Source organism: Cyanistes caeruleus, chromosome 1 (genome assembly GCF_971803275.1).
Source record: "Cyanistes caeruleus chromosome 1, bCyaCae1.hap1.1, whole genome shotgun sequence".
NCBI classification, from domain to species: Eukaryota; Metazoa; Chordata; class Aves; order Passeriformes; family Paridae; genus Cyanistes; species Cyanistes caeruleus.
In genome coordinates, this window is record NC_141701.1 from 19,950,167 (window position 1) to 19,965,156 (window position 14,990).

Consider the following 14,990-nt stretch of genomic DNA (forward strand, 5'->3'; position numbering starts at 1 on the left):
AGCTCCTCTCCCAGAGGTCTTTCTCAATATCAAGTGTTTCTGCAGATACAGCCCTGCCACAGCATGAGATTCCATGTCAGGTCTGCCATAGTTACAGTCCATGTCTCCCCCAGAATTACCTATTTGTCCTCCATTCACAATGGTGACCCAAAGGCACCAGAGACATAATTGGAACCAAACAATGACTTTTTTTAACAGATTAGTTCAGAATCAGCACACAGACTAGGAACAAGCAGTCAAGAGCTGGTGAAGGGAAGACAGACCCCACCTAGACCCCACAACAATGCAGAACTGGGCTCTGAGTCTCCTCTTGTCTTGCATTCTTGCTGTTTCCTGCCCTTACATAAAAATTTCAGTATGAGAAAGGTATTACTGCTTTTTTGTACGTGGATTGTGTGAATATATTCTGGTTAGAAACATGTCTCTAATTGGAAGGCAGAATGCTAGCTATATAAAGGATTTAAACTGTTAAATTTATGGACTGCTAGCCATTAAAGATGGTGGTAATATACTCCTTTTTCAGGGGAATCTGGCTCAATGTAAAGCAGACTGTCAGCATTTCTTGATGGTATTTTATAATTTTTTATGAAAATTGAAAAGCAATGGAAAACATACTCATATTTTTCTTTTTCCTAAATGAACAAATTAAGCTTATGCTGATTCATACATGGTGTTCAGTTCTTGCAAGTATTCAGATGATAACCTAGTATTTGCAAAAATGTTTTCAGTTCTGAAATCATTGTAGAAGAAGCTGTTTTCTGGGAATCAATATCAGAACTGTATTATTTTTATTTACTGTTTTAAAAATCGCATTTCCCATTCACTCTTTTTAATATATAATTTTTATATTTTAAAAATGTCTTCCAATAAAAGAGCAGGAAAAGATCATATTAAGTCAAGTGAAAAATCTCAGTCCTTCTACCAGCTGGAAAAAACTTACAGCCATCTGCCTCAAAATGGAAGCTCAGTGAAAATGCTCCTAGTACTTGCAACAGGATTTGGTGTCAGATACCAGCAAGCATGAGTGTATTCTAAGAGAAGACAAGCCTGGAGATGACAATACCAGCTCAGGCAGAGGCAGTGCCCTCATCAGTGAGATGCCAACAATTCTCTTAAGAGAATAAGAGAGGTAAGAGGAAACATTTCCCTCTAGATGTCAATAAAAGAAATGTTTTACAGTGATTTTTAGTATCTTAAGTTGTAAGATGCTTTGTAAATACTGTCCTAAATTTGCGATTTGAAATTTCCTTTGTAATTCTTTCACATTATACACATTTAGATTTCTTCTTCCCAGTAGTCTCCCTAAATTGCTTCTTAGAATTTTGACTGAACCCAGTAAACAATAAAAACCTAATTTAAAACCTAATTTAACCACCAGCAATGAAATACACATAACTCTAGGAACACATCTCTTCATTAAATGCTTCCAGAGTCTTTTCTGTGTCCCATATGCCTGTGTGCATCTCACTTATCATCCAGTTTGCTTTCTTCTATCACTCCTACATCTCCTATAAACATAAGGTCTCTGATGCTATCACTCTGATAGCTCTTGTTCTTTCACTTTAAGGTCTCCTGTTCTCTCACCCCTATCTCCTGGTATAGCAGGTTTCTCCAAGTTTCACCCACTCCTTAAGTCTGTTGTTGTCTGTTGTCTCTTGTCTGTTGTGAACTGTTATTACAAGTGTGAAACAACTAGGAAATTATGTATTTTGTCTTAAAGATAAAGCAATTTTGTTATTTCTTTGCCCACATTTCTAACCTCTCTATGACCTTTTGTATAATTTCTTGTTTCTTGCAATATCTCTCATCCAGTTTAGTACACAATAATATTGTTAACATGCTGGCTGTTGCTTCATCTTGAGATCATTAATTACACTATTAAAGCCTGGAGCTACTATATAAGAGTACCACTGCCCTCCACAGGAGAGAATGACAGAGATACTGGATTGTGTCCAAAATACCGTCTCTGTAGAGCCACACCTTACAGAGAGTCTTCATTCCATCTGGAAGAAACCATCAGCAATTGTCAGTGCTCTGAAAGGACAGAAATGTGACAGTGATATGTTCCATCTATTTGTGAGATCACCTAGGGAATGAAGATTCTTAGCAGCCCTGCCCATTTATTCTCATTAGCCAATAACAGCTGGCTGATGGCTCCTTTTCTGCTTCTGGGTAACACAGCCTACAAATACTCCCTCCTTAACTTTGCCACTTGATCAACAGTAGAAAAGCTAATCCTTTGCTCTTCATCTTGTGAAAGCATCATCCAAACACTTTCTATGAGTTGCCTCCATCTCTGTTAATCCGTATCTTCCACAGCAAATATTCCTTCTTTCTACGAAAGCCTTCCATTTTGGAACCCCCTCACTTGTAGACTTTCCTTACTCTCTAGTCAAAAGCACTTGAGTATTAAAGCCAATGAAGTAATTTATTGGATCATTTGCCCTATAAATCTCACCCATTAATTATCCTACATTGGGAGACCTACATCTTCTTCCTCTCAGATTTACCTTTACTACTGACCATGAAGTGTCCCAGTCCTCTGTAAAGCTTAATTTCACAGGGTCAATAGCTGCTACTGACTAAGATCAAAGAGAACAAGAAAGCCCTCAATGCTTTCCTAGTGCCACTTAGTTTGCCTGATTCACCCCTATTCGTAGCCAATTATATCTAAGTATGGTAAATGCTGAAAAACTGAAATTGAAAATAGTAAGAATTTTGCACAAGGTAAAATTTATTTGGGTACCTGAATGTTTTTCTCTTTATCTAGAAACGACTGATTAACTGCATTACAAAAGATCAGTTCCCAACACAGAGAATTAGGACTGACCACATCACTCTCATCAACATTAACAGATGTGCTCATCTATAAACTCAGTCCTTTACCTTTACATGCGGTGAAGTATTCTGAGATAAGACAATCACAGAGGGAAGGTGAGTAATATTCACTCCTTCACTTCTGGTTTTGCCCGGAGTGATTCCAACATCAGCAGTGAGTTGTCTCTTTTTTTGTTTCCCTATAAATAAACACGAGAGTGGCCAGTTTTACTTCTCATTATTTATAAATAACAATGTGAAGTGTTATCTCAAAAGGGAATTTTGGTAGTGAAGTTACATATCCTTTACAAGAAGGATTTATAATGGGAACATATATAGAAAGAAACTATACCCTTGGTATTGTAATTAAGCTTTTAAAACACCCGATAATTCTGTGTTATTTGTTTTTCCTTTCTTTGATGAACTGATAAATGTCACTTGAATATTTGCATGAGCACACAGTAGAGAAGCTAGTTTTCTTCAAAAGAAAATAACACGCACACTTATTCCTCATCTGCTGTACATAAATTCTAAATAGTACCTTGGCAGAATTATGAAATAAAAATGGATGTTTTTAAAGGCATTTGTGCAGTCTGGGGAATAAATGATAGAATTTTCTTATATTTCTCATATATGCAGATAACAGATACATTTAATGCAAGAAGGAAATAGAATTTTAATAGAATTTTTAACTAAAGATCTTGAAACAAAACTAGACATACATTTTAATTGAATTTCTGGCTCAAATTACAGCAAACCATTATAAATCATTAGGAATCAGTTTTAAAACTGCTTTCACTTTTACCCGTATTACAAACACAGAGGTAAGCTTTTACAGCTACAGATAAGTGTTAATAAATTACCCGAATTTCAAAATTAATGGCTGCCCGGCTGCTTTGGGGAGATATCATTGTGTTTCATGAATATTTTGATTTTGTGATTAGATCAAAATGCACTGAATTCCTAAACAGTCATAACTAAGGTCTGCTGATCATAAACTGTTCTTTTTTAATAAATTATATTCCTCACAAATCTGCTGATATGGAATAATTAGAAATTGGTTGCCTGCATTTACTGTAATATTTGCATGACTTTAGATCTCCACCTACTGATCTAGTGGCTGGCAGGAAATGTACATTTTGTACGTTTCTAAATATACCTTGCCTGCAGAGATAATGGTTTATATTGTGATGTTAAGAAGGTTTTTATTTGCAAAAAACAAAGAGGTGTCACTTGCCAGTTCTGGAAGACATTGATTAGGCTGTTTATGTCATTCCTATTCAGAACTTATTATTTACAGCTTTCCTGTTTCCTTTCCTTTGTAGGAGATAATGATCTGTCTCCTGTAAACTGCTTAAAGTGTGCCTATTTTCTCGGGTTTTTTTTAGGGAGTCTTGAAATACATTTTATAGAAGGCAAGCATATTGAAATGGAATGTAAACTGTATAAAATACAGCATATTAATCGAAAATGATATCTTTCAGTATAATCTTTAAATTAAGTGGCATACAAATATTTATAGTTAGGGAAAATGAAAATTGCAAATCCATTTTTCATTGTGGAAGGCACATGCATCTGAATGTGATCCTGTAAGACATATACATTCTACAATTAAATACTCTTACATTTTGGGAACTATTCATTTTACCAGTACTGTACATGGGCATATCTGTTTTTTGCTACAGATCTTTACTGAGGGAAGGGAGTGCTCATTGCTGTCTAGCATTCAGGTCTCAGAATGGCCTAAGCACACAGTGTCCCTGTGGATGCTTTATAACCACGTGCTTTAGGGCACATTTCAAATTTAGAAAGGTGGCATCACTTTTTTGCCATATACAGTAGAGATTTAATGTAATTGTTAATGTTTACTGTATTAACATCATTCAATATTAAAATCAGTGTATCAAAGGGTCAGGCTGAAACTTACTATATAAATTTTTTAGATGACAGGACAAGTGTATTTGGGATATCTACATGCTAAAACAATCCTTCATTTCAAAAAAAAGCAAATTAAAATTGTTACCATTGCCATGGCTTTGTAATGTGAATGATAGATCAAGGAAAACATATTGATGACAGGCAAAATATTCAGCCAGTTCACAAGACTTTCAAATTATTCAAATGATTTCTAAAGAAAATTCTATTTCATTTTGAAACAAAGAAATTGACCCTGCTCTGTAGCCCCTGAGTAACTTCTGGCCAGAAGCAAACCCAAGTGGGAGGGTATGTCATGTGGAGGGCCTTCTCTGTCTCCACAGGTTGGGCACATTGCCTGGGCAAGGGGGAACGTGGAGAAGGAAGGAACAGGAAGCAGAAAAGAACAGGCTCTCCTAGCATCAAACAAGTTACTTGAGGTGCCTAATCTGGACACCTTTGGTTCTAACGAAGGTTTTATTTGTAAATTTTCAGACTGGAAGTCAACTTAGGCTAGAAGAGACTTGCTGTAGAAGAGACACTGTCCTCATTAGCTACACTGGAAGCCGAGAAAACACAATCTCATGACTTTGGAGTTCAAATTAGGCATCTAAAGTTGGCAAGGAACACAGAAGTAAAAAGAAAAACTAAGTATAAAAATAACAAATAACTGTAGAAGGACAGCACACAATGCAAAACATTCATAATTGAATTGAGATAGGGTGGTGTTTCTTTGTTTTGTTTTGGTTTTACCTGAATTTTTAAATTAGAATCTGCAAAATAATCTGGAAAACAAGACTGAAATTGGAACAAATAAATAACCAGAACTCCTGACATTTGAGGAATATTTCTTGCTCTGTGGAACAGAGACCTATAGAGAGAAAATTGCATGGCCTATAGAGAGAAAAAAATGTTTTACTTTGAAAGCTATGTTTGCCCAAGATATCCTTAAAAAGTACTATGTAGGACATGAGAGCTGCTATGGTTACAGCAGTGAAGATTGTTTTATTTGAACCTAAAGATTTCTGTGAGAATCCTAATTCTACCCTTAGCGGATATAGCTAACTCCCATTGATGTTAGTTCTTCATGGGACAAAGTTTGGGCTGGAGGATTGTTAACTGCTATAATTCTTATGAAAAGAGAATATACATTTCTTCTTGCAAAGAAATAACAAGGGATAATCTGAAGTGCTCTAAGCCACCATCAGGAGGAAGAATTATTATCTTTTCTTTTCACAAGAAAAAAGAACCAACATTTAAGCTAATATTGACAGATCTCTGCAGACCAGAAGAGAAACAATCCCACAGCCTAAGCAAAGCAAAGAGATCAGTCTCCGACATCCATTCAGAGACTGGCTGCTGGTGAAAGGGAACAGAGGAGCCAGGAGCTGGAGGAACAGATGTGTCTGATGAGATGTATGCAGGGCATATTCCTGGGACCCAGTAAGTAGGCCCAGCTATTTAGCAGATTTTGTAAAGTACCTTTTGTGTGGAGAATAAATAGACTAAAATATGATCCTGAAGATTTCAGGATCATACATGGCATAAGAAACTTCAGGAGCATCAGTGTTCTGCTGCTGAATTATTTGTACCTGCACATGTTTGCCTTAGCGATAGTGACTTCAAAGCACTGTGGTGACAGTCATTCTGCATAATGCCAAACAGCCAAGCCTGTTTTAACAAGAGGGCAGGATTACATTTCCTACAGTTCTGGTACTATTTGCTTTGTGAAAATGCTTAATTGTATGTAAAATTGACTGTAGACATGATCTATTAAAGCTTGGTTTTTCAAGGGTACCTCAGGGAGTTAGCACCCACCTCCCCATGACACACCACGTGATTTGGGCAGGGAACTCCCTCAGGCTCATGTGAATATCCCAGCCTCATTGTATGTTTCTGAGCAGATACGGTGAGCATTGTCCTGATTCATATGGGCTAATTAGTCAATATTTATATTGTGTTCTGCAGGCTGGAAAGTAGGAGAGAAGTGCTAACTGCTGTTGTTTCCTTTATTGATTTACAACATGAGGAAGATGTGGAAACCTCTCCTGGAGCCCTCAAGTGACAGCCATGAGCCACAATCATGTTCACACAGTTGGTGTTAAAATACTCAGCCTCAGGAATACCCTTGGAAATTTTTGAACATAGTGCATTTGCATGCACTCATGGCTCCTGGCCCTGAGATACAGAAACTGCACATGTATGACTTAAACAGGCAGCATCATACCCTTAACTCAGGGAAAAAAGGGCCCAATATGTTTTCCGGGGTTGCAGTGAAATGCAGTGTAAAGGACAGAGCACCACAAGTGAAACTTGTGTTTCCTACCAGTACCTAAACTACAGGACTAGTTCAGTGTGTAGACAAAACCAGAGTTAGTCTGTGTCATGCAGACTTTGGAGAGCTGGGATTTTGCTTATAACTTTCCTAAATGCATCCTCAAGAAGAGGACTGATCCTCTTGGTCTCTTCCATTCCTATCTGATCATCCAGTCTTCTTTCTTCCATCAATGGTGTGACACACGTCTTCACAGCAGTGTTCCCAGGATGTGGATGTGATCATGGCAAATGATGTGGTCAAGAGACTGGAAAGATTACTTTCCAGTTTTGGGTCTCTTTGGTAAGGACCACAAAGGAAGGAGCAGTCAGGATTATATGAATAGGAAGTGCTTGTTAGGAGACCTGGAATTATTGAGCATATTGCTACTGCAGCCCCCTGCACATAAAGACAAAAGAGACCAGTTGCCAGAGGCAAACTGTGGGACAGGTAGCATTTGGCACATCAGAAGTCCATCTTTATTTTCCTGTATTTCGTCAGAGCGGAGAATGGCAATGTTCGTAAATGAACAGTGTATTTGGGACAGGCTGTAAAAAGGCCATCTCCACTTAACACCACTTATGTGATACTAGGACTTTCTGGCTCTGAGTGGACTCAGTTTAGCTCCTGATGTGGGAACATTCTTGTCATTATCAAGTTGAAACAGTATGACTTCTATTCAAATTCATCCTTGTGCCTGATTTTGTGTTTATTAATGGACATATTATTACTATGACACAGAAAAGCAAATGTATTCTGCAGTGTAAACCAACATGAATTTAGAAAACAAAACCCTAGCCTCTACATATTTAGAGCCTTTGTAACCACTTAAGAGTGTTCCATTAAACAATATTGCATCACACATGCTTGTCTTTTTAGAGTAGCCACTGACAATGGTTTCTTAAAAGACAGATAAATTTTAGTTCTGCTGAAAAAGGCAGATGTGCAAAATACAGGTTCCTTACCTGGATTCTGGCTCACCAGAATGGCAACTGGATATGGCAAAAGCAAAGATTCAGTTGACTAAGGGAATCATTACCTCTGAATATTTATTCATATGCATATGTGTGGTAAATTTCTTCAAACTGCAGCTGGAATTATGGCTGACATGTGAAAAAGAGCTTACATATCTCAAAAACGCTGAAGTTAGGTAGAAAAAATCAAGAGAAGAGGGACATCTTTAAATATATTCAACTCAAGAGAACAAGTAAGCCCAAGAGTAGGCCCCCAAGGCACAACAGTGCTCATCCTAGAGGCAGCTGTGCAATGTATGAACTGGGATGTGTGCCCACACAACAAAGAAAGGTGCTGTGAAAAACATATTTTGGAACTCAGAGGCAATATAGATGCTTTTGAAGGTCATTCCTGCTGATGTCAGGGGTAGTTCCCAGCTCCTGTGTGTTACTGTAGAGTGTTGTACGGGTGTCCATTAAGATCAAATGGATAGTGCAGGGCAAGGGCATCCCTACTAATTGTTGCTCTTGCTGCTGTCCTCCCTATGGAGTTTTCCTGCCTGAAATGTGGGAGTGAGAGATCACTGTCCCTCTGACAGGATCCCTTCTCTCTTTGATTAACTGCTTAGCCTGTTTTGGGGCAAGCACTGTAGACCAACATTTTCAAAATTAAGCACATGAACCAGACACTTCAACCCATGTATGTTACTTCACAGAGTGGACAGATTCCACATAATGTAAGAACTACAGCTTTCACAAGATTGATTTGGAGGTGTCTGTGCTCAGCAGCTCTAAAAACTAGGCCACTTTTATTTAGACTCCTAAAGCCAAAATCAAATACTTAGCTTTAGGCAACTTCATCCTGAACCTTGGTCCTAATCTCTTTTTTAATACTCTGCTAAGTAGAAAGATGCAAATAGTTACTGTGTACATAAATCAGTGTTGTTTCAAAGATTAGTTAGGGCTAATGTAATACAACATTATGCGTTAGGGCAAACGTTATGCAACACGTTAAAGCATTTCCATTTTTATTCTGTATAGACAGTGCAAATAAAAGACAATCACCTTTATCTAACTTTTTCTGTAACTCACATTACAGTAGTTACAGATTGTTGTACATTAAACTTACATTTTCCACATGGATTGATTCTCTCTAGAGTGAAAATGAAATTGTTGTGAGATGGTTGCTTTGGATTGTGGTAATTTTGTTTGAAATTTACAAGCTTCTTTGGGTTTCTGTTTGATAATTAAATGAAGAAGAAGTTTTCCACTAAGAAAATTTAGTGAAGTTGATGTGGGGAAGATCAAGAAAACTTTTACTTGTACTGAGAAACATTGCCATGTACTTCATGAATCAATGATAGGAAGGCCAAATAAAATAATTTTAAGTATTTAATTTATAGTTGTAGCTAGAAAAATTATGGATAAATCTTTATTACATTGGACTGGTGGCAATGTATTTAAAGATTTTTCACATCTCCAAGGAGTTTAGAATTAGAGATATGATGAGAGTTTTTCAAAAAAGTTGGATCATGGATCTTAGTCTAAAAATCCTGGAATTTTGCCATTAAAAAAATAAGTAGATTTCGTTGGTAAGAACACAAAAAAAATTTAGGATCTTGGAAGAATCTATTTGCATGTAATAATCCATTCTTAAATTGCTCCAAGAACAAGCTAAAGAGATTCACTGGGCAGGCTCACACATAAATTCTGTCTGAATTAACTGAATTTACTTCAAGAATAACTGCACATCCACAACTGTTGTGATCCACATGGAAGCACTTTTAGGAGTAATTACTTGCTAGCAAGGAGCACATAATCTGGCTCATGGTCTTGTAACAGCGATTACCTCTGATTCTGCAAACCACCAGCAGCTCAAAATTGGAAACTCACTGTATATTGTGGCTATACTAATCCAAAATCTCACAATAATGCTAGTGTGAAATAAACAAGGGTGATGCAGCTTTCTCCCCATTCATTGTTATTCATGCACATTAATTAACCATCTCAAAACCAGACTTACTTAAAGAAAGAAGAGACAACTGTAGATTTCATAGAACCATTGAAAGAAACATAGTCCAACTGAGGGTCAAGCATTAACTTTTGCTCAAGCGGTTTTCCAATTAATTTGTGATCTAAAAACTGTATTACATACAGAGCTCTCCATTTGTCCTAAAAAACCTTCAGCATCTCCAAGATATAATCATAAACTTTCAGTGTTCTGTGGAACGATTGCTAGATGTTGGGGGGTCCTGGTAGAGCTGGGCATCTCTGACAGTTAGAAGCACATCTTTCACTTAAGTGTTCCTCAAGTTAATATGCTTTTGTCCATGAATTCAGAAGAATAATTAAAAATAAAAAAAAAAAGAAAAAAAAAGAAAATAATATTTATCACATAACTTCATTAACCATAGTAGAAAAATTTGTTGTAAGGGGAATTTGTGTTTGAAAGTTTGCCTACCAGTTTTACATGCCCAAAGTAATAAGCTGTGATGTATGTTTCAATTTCTCAACAGGACAATCACTTCCAAAAAATGCAATATCCAAGTAGAAAAGACACTACTACACTTTGCCAGGTACTAAGAGATGCATCTTATGCCTGAGAACCCAGGCCTCTTCAAATGTATATACCAGTAAAATTGGTTTCAAGGCACTTCCTTTTGTAATGAAAACACTACAGAACAATATTTATTGAATGAAATTAAGCACTGAAGTAAATGGAATATTGAAGTACTCTAAATCAAAGCAGTTATTCAAATTTACTGGCTAATTTATGCATTACCAGGATTTAATGCTGGAAAACATAATTTGATAATATCACATGACTTTCCACATAAGGCAGGTATATGGAAGCTAATATTTTTTACAATTAAGCAGAATTTTAACAAATAATATCCACACTGTTTATTTTTCCTTAATTGAAGCATCCGGCAAGACCCCTAATTTTAGGCAAAGTCACGTGAGATAGTAATTAGAACTTTTTGTATTGCACCATGAATGAAATCAATCCTTGTGGAAATTCTCCTAACTGAGACAATGCTGGTCATAGCAATTTTGCTAAAAAAAAACCCTGTGCGATTTCTGCCGGAAGGAATGAAGGACCAAAATTACAGTCTGAAAGACATATCTGCTCAAACAGTTCTTCATGCACCTGAAGAGGAGGAACACTAAGTGATTTCAGCAGAGCTACACTAGCAGCCTCCTGCCTCTGTTAAGAAATCTTTTGGCTTTTTGGGCTGCACATGAAAATTCATATCAGGGTATCACAGAAAATAACTCTGTCCTTGTCCCCTGTTGTCATCATTCCCTCCTTGCCTCAACAAACAGTTATGGGATAATTCTGAAAAGAAACTGCATATCATCCCAAAATTTCTCTATTATAGAGAAATCCCCAGTGGTAGTACCACACCTATTACAGCAACATCATTCTACTGCACTTTTAGCTTCCCAGTTGAGGAACACTTAGTGTGGAGATATTTCTCTTAAAAGCCTTGCAAACTGAAGAGAATGAATTTTGAACAGGCCAGAGATGGAACTAGGATGGAGTACCTTTTCTGAGCATTTAAAATCATCCCTCTGTCAATGAAGTGTGTCTCTGCACCACAGAAAAGACTGGAAGAGTGAACAGTCTTCAGAGCATAACATATTTAGAGTTTATCAAATTACTAAGTTAATTTTTTTACAAAAGCTGACGATGGCAACTATCCAGTAGCTGTTTGCATTTGAAATAATGCATCAAAAAGAAGTGATAGTGTTGAGATGCTGATATGTACAAACAGAGCATGGGGCTGAGTGGGGAAACCACTGGACAGATTGTACTGCAGCATATCGTATCCCAGGTAGGTACCACTACATTGACCTCAAAAAGTTATGAAACAAAAACTATTTTGAAGGATATTGTGGTCCAGTCATTCTCTGGTGTTGAAGCTGTTCTGAACACCTGGCTTCTAGGTCTCTGCAATGAGAATTTCAATGTGAATTAACACCTGTCAAATGATCAGACTTACAAAATTCTGCTCTCTAAAGCTTTTCAGAAGTATGTATTTTAAAATACATATCTCAAGGGCAGCCAGAAAAACATTTTAATGAATGCTAACATGTTTGTAAACACAATGAAAATGGTATTTCCTACTGAGCAGCATAGGATCATTTAAATAAAATATCTGCCTTTGGACATCAGACCCTGCTGGTGATCCCAATACGATTTGTGCTTCATTTTTCTATTGGAAAACACATCATATATGGACATGTTTTATAAGAACTGATAAAAAGAGAAATCTCTGACACATGCCATCTGTACAGATTTCTTCTTTTTAAATCTGTATATCTTAATAAACTTCTAAAATTCATCCCTGAAACTGTGTTGACTTGTTCCAAATGCCTCATGCTAAGAGGTGAATATCAGCATAAGAATTCATTATTTTAATAGAACTAAAGTCTGTCAGAGGTAGGAGAGCAGAATGCAAATGTCAACATTGCTGGAGGTACTAGCAAACTGATAAAGCCCATTTATTTATATGACTATATTTCCAGTAGAACAGTGTCACTTGAATATCTTCAGTCACTTTATGTTTATCCTACTTTCTTTATAAAGTGACTTCCATCTAGCACCACAACCTGATGTCCTTAGTCTGTAAATACTGAGTTTTCACTTGATAAATATTTTTTGGGCTAAATCCTGAAAAAACAAAACAGTGGATAGAGACATGTTTTCATGGTGCTGCACCCTTTTGCAAGGTTTGAAGACCTTTCAATCTGAATAAGTGAGAGCTACTCAGTATTTACTCTCTTACTCAGTACAAGTAAGAGAGCATGAGCACATGAAGGGGACCAGAGAACCTCCCAAGATTCAGACTCATTGTTTTAGTAGGAACCAAAGCCTGAGGACCCTGATGGGTGACCAAGACCCTCTGCCTGCTGCCATCTATGTTTTCACCCAGCTATCTACTCTTAAACACCTGCTTGTTCTTGTGCAAGTGGCTGTTAGGTTGAATGGCAATTCTCTCTGACCCCATATAGGCAGTATCCATAACTTCCCTAAATACTGTAGACACAGCAAAAGGAAGATTTTTCTCCTCTGAGTTTCTTCTCTCCACATCCTACTGCTAGTCCTACAGCACTTCCAATCTGGATAATTTTTTTTAGAGAATTTAGAAATTTCAGATTTTTGTACAGAACAAAAAAGGAAACCTTATTTGCACAGTGTGTGATGGCCCTAATACCATTTTTTCTTATAAGTTCTCTTCTGTACTTGGCTTCTTCATCACTGCAGATTCCCAGCAGCCTTCAGCCATCCTGTGGTGATTCGGTGCACCAGGCCCTCCTCCAATACAGGCTTTTCCAGACAGTGACCTCTCAGGAGTTTCTGAACATATTTTTTCCTAACTAAGACCAAGCCAAAACTGACACATCACTTCTAAAACAGTCCTGCAGGATGTGAGCTGCATGTAGCTATCAAGTACAGTATCAACCACTGTAAATTCATGTGCTATAAACTGCCCAATCTATTAAACTCACTATGTATTTTAATTTATCTTTCTTAAAGAAAACATATGCAGAACTGTTTTTATTCTTTAATTTCAAAATGTTATTTTTATTTCCTGTTGAGAATAGCAGAAAGGTTTAAATATATGTACTCACAGCAACCATATCTACCAGAATTTCTATAGCTCATTACTGAATCTAACGAAGCACTATTCACATTCATATATATCACATCAGTGATATATATTCAGTAGCATAATTTATGACATTTGCAACACTGGATGGATACTGACTAGGAAATTCTAGCTATATGCGATACAGCACTGAAAAAAATCTGAAGGAACACATTTTTAAACGCAAGGTCTGAGTGCTGATTGACATGCTTTGTACGATAGTAAAATCTGGCAGGTGCATTAACTTGCATTCCTCTGATCTGTACACATCCACACTTGTCTTCTTAGGGTACTTGGTAATAAGCTTCTTTAAAGATCCCTGAGTAAGCACTGAAGATAATATCTGGAGTATGTAGCACTCAGTCCTTTTAGAATGGCTTTTTCCTGCTCCTTTCGTTTTCTTAAGAAAATGTCAGTTTAATCATATCTTAATGCTTTGATAATGCGTTTCTTTACATAGCTGTAGAACACTCACTTCAGTGTTTTAAAAGAATTAATGTAGATGTAAAAATGCCAGTTAAATGAGATTTCTTCCAACAGGCTAACAAAACTGAAGTGCAAGGCTTCAAAACTTGCAAGACACTCATAGCAACTGAAACGTGCCATAGCAGAGGCCACTCTGTGCTTATCATTGCCAAAGAAATCTGTCCCACTTTGGCAGCTTCAGAGAATCTATATACAATCTCACCATCAAATGCTATAATCAACTTTTTCAGAAAAGTTTATTTCTGATTTCTATTAGCAGTCCACAAACTTCACCAACCCAGGAACCCCCCTATGGCAGTCCTTCAGTAATAAGTATTTGTTTCCAGAACTAGCCAAACTCATTATAGCATAGCCGGCTGCTGCTGAATGAAGTAAACAATTGTACTATGCTTCCATCCACTTGCTCCATACCAATAAACATATTACAAACCAGTAATATATTCTTTTAGAGAACTACACACCAAATTCCCTGTGCAGGCTGTCATGAAAGAGCAGGCACACCACAGATGGGGCTGAAGGAAGAGCCTTGAGAGGCAGGCATACATTCCTCCCCTGAGTTCTGCTTGGTGCACAGCCTCCAAGAGATACATCTCAAACTGCTTGTGTCTCTTTGCAAAAGTAGCCATGACTTCACTTTTCAATTAATTTCTTCTTAAAACACATTCACAAATACAAAACTTTCTTATTCACTTAAAGTATAAAATTAAATATGTTGCAATGATATAGTTTGAAATGGCCCAGGGAGTATTTATGTTTGACATTTAACTTAGGGAATCTGCATATTTAGGAGATTCTACAAAATTTCTTCTTCACAATTACATTTGACTATCAAGAGACATCTAATCTTCA

The 14,990-nt window shown here is 37.0% G+C and overlaps 1 long non-coding RNA gene across 1 annotated transcript in view; it reads right to left on the bottom strand.

Moving 5' to 3' along the window:
- Nucleotides 1-620: 620 nt before the first annotated feature.
- The window catches only part of LOC111924474 (uncharacterized), a 39,332-nt gene continuing 24,962 nt past the window's right edge, over nucleotides 621-14,990 (bottom strand). Inside the window, exons 3-4 of the long non-coding RNA XR_015284460.1 lie at nucleotides 2,887-3,017; nucleotides 621-2,034 (exon numbers count right to left, since the gene is read on the bottom strand). This is a non-coding gene — a long non-coding RNA (uncharacterized LOC111924474). The remainder of the gene's footprint in view (nucleotides 2,035-2,886; nucleotides 3,018-14,990) is intronic.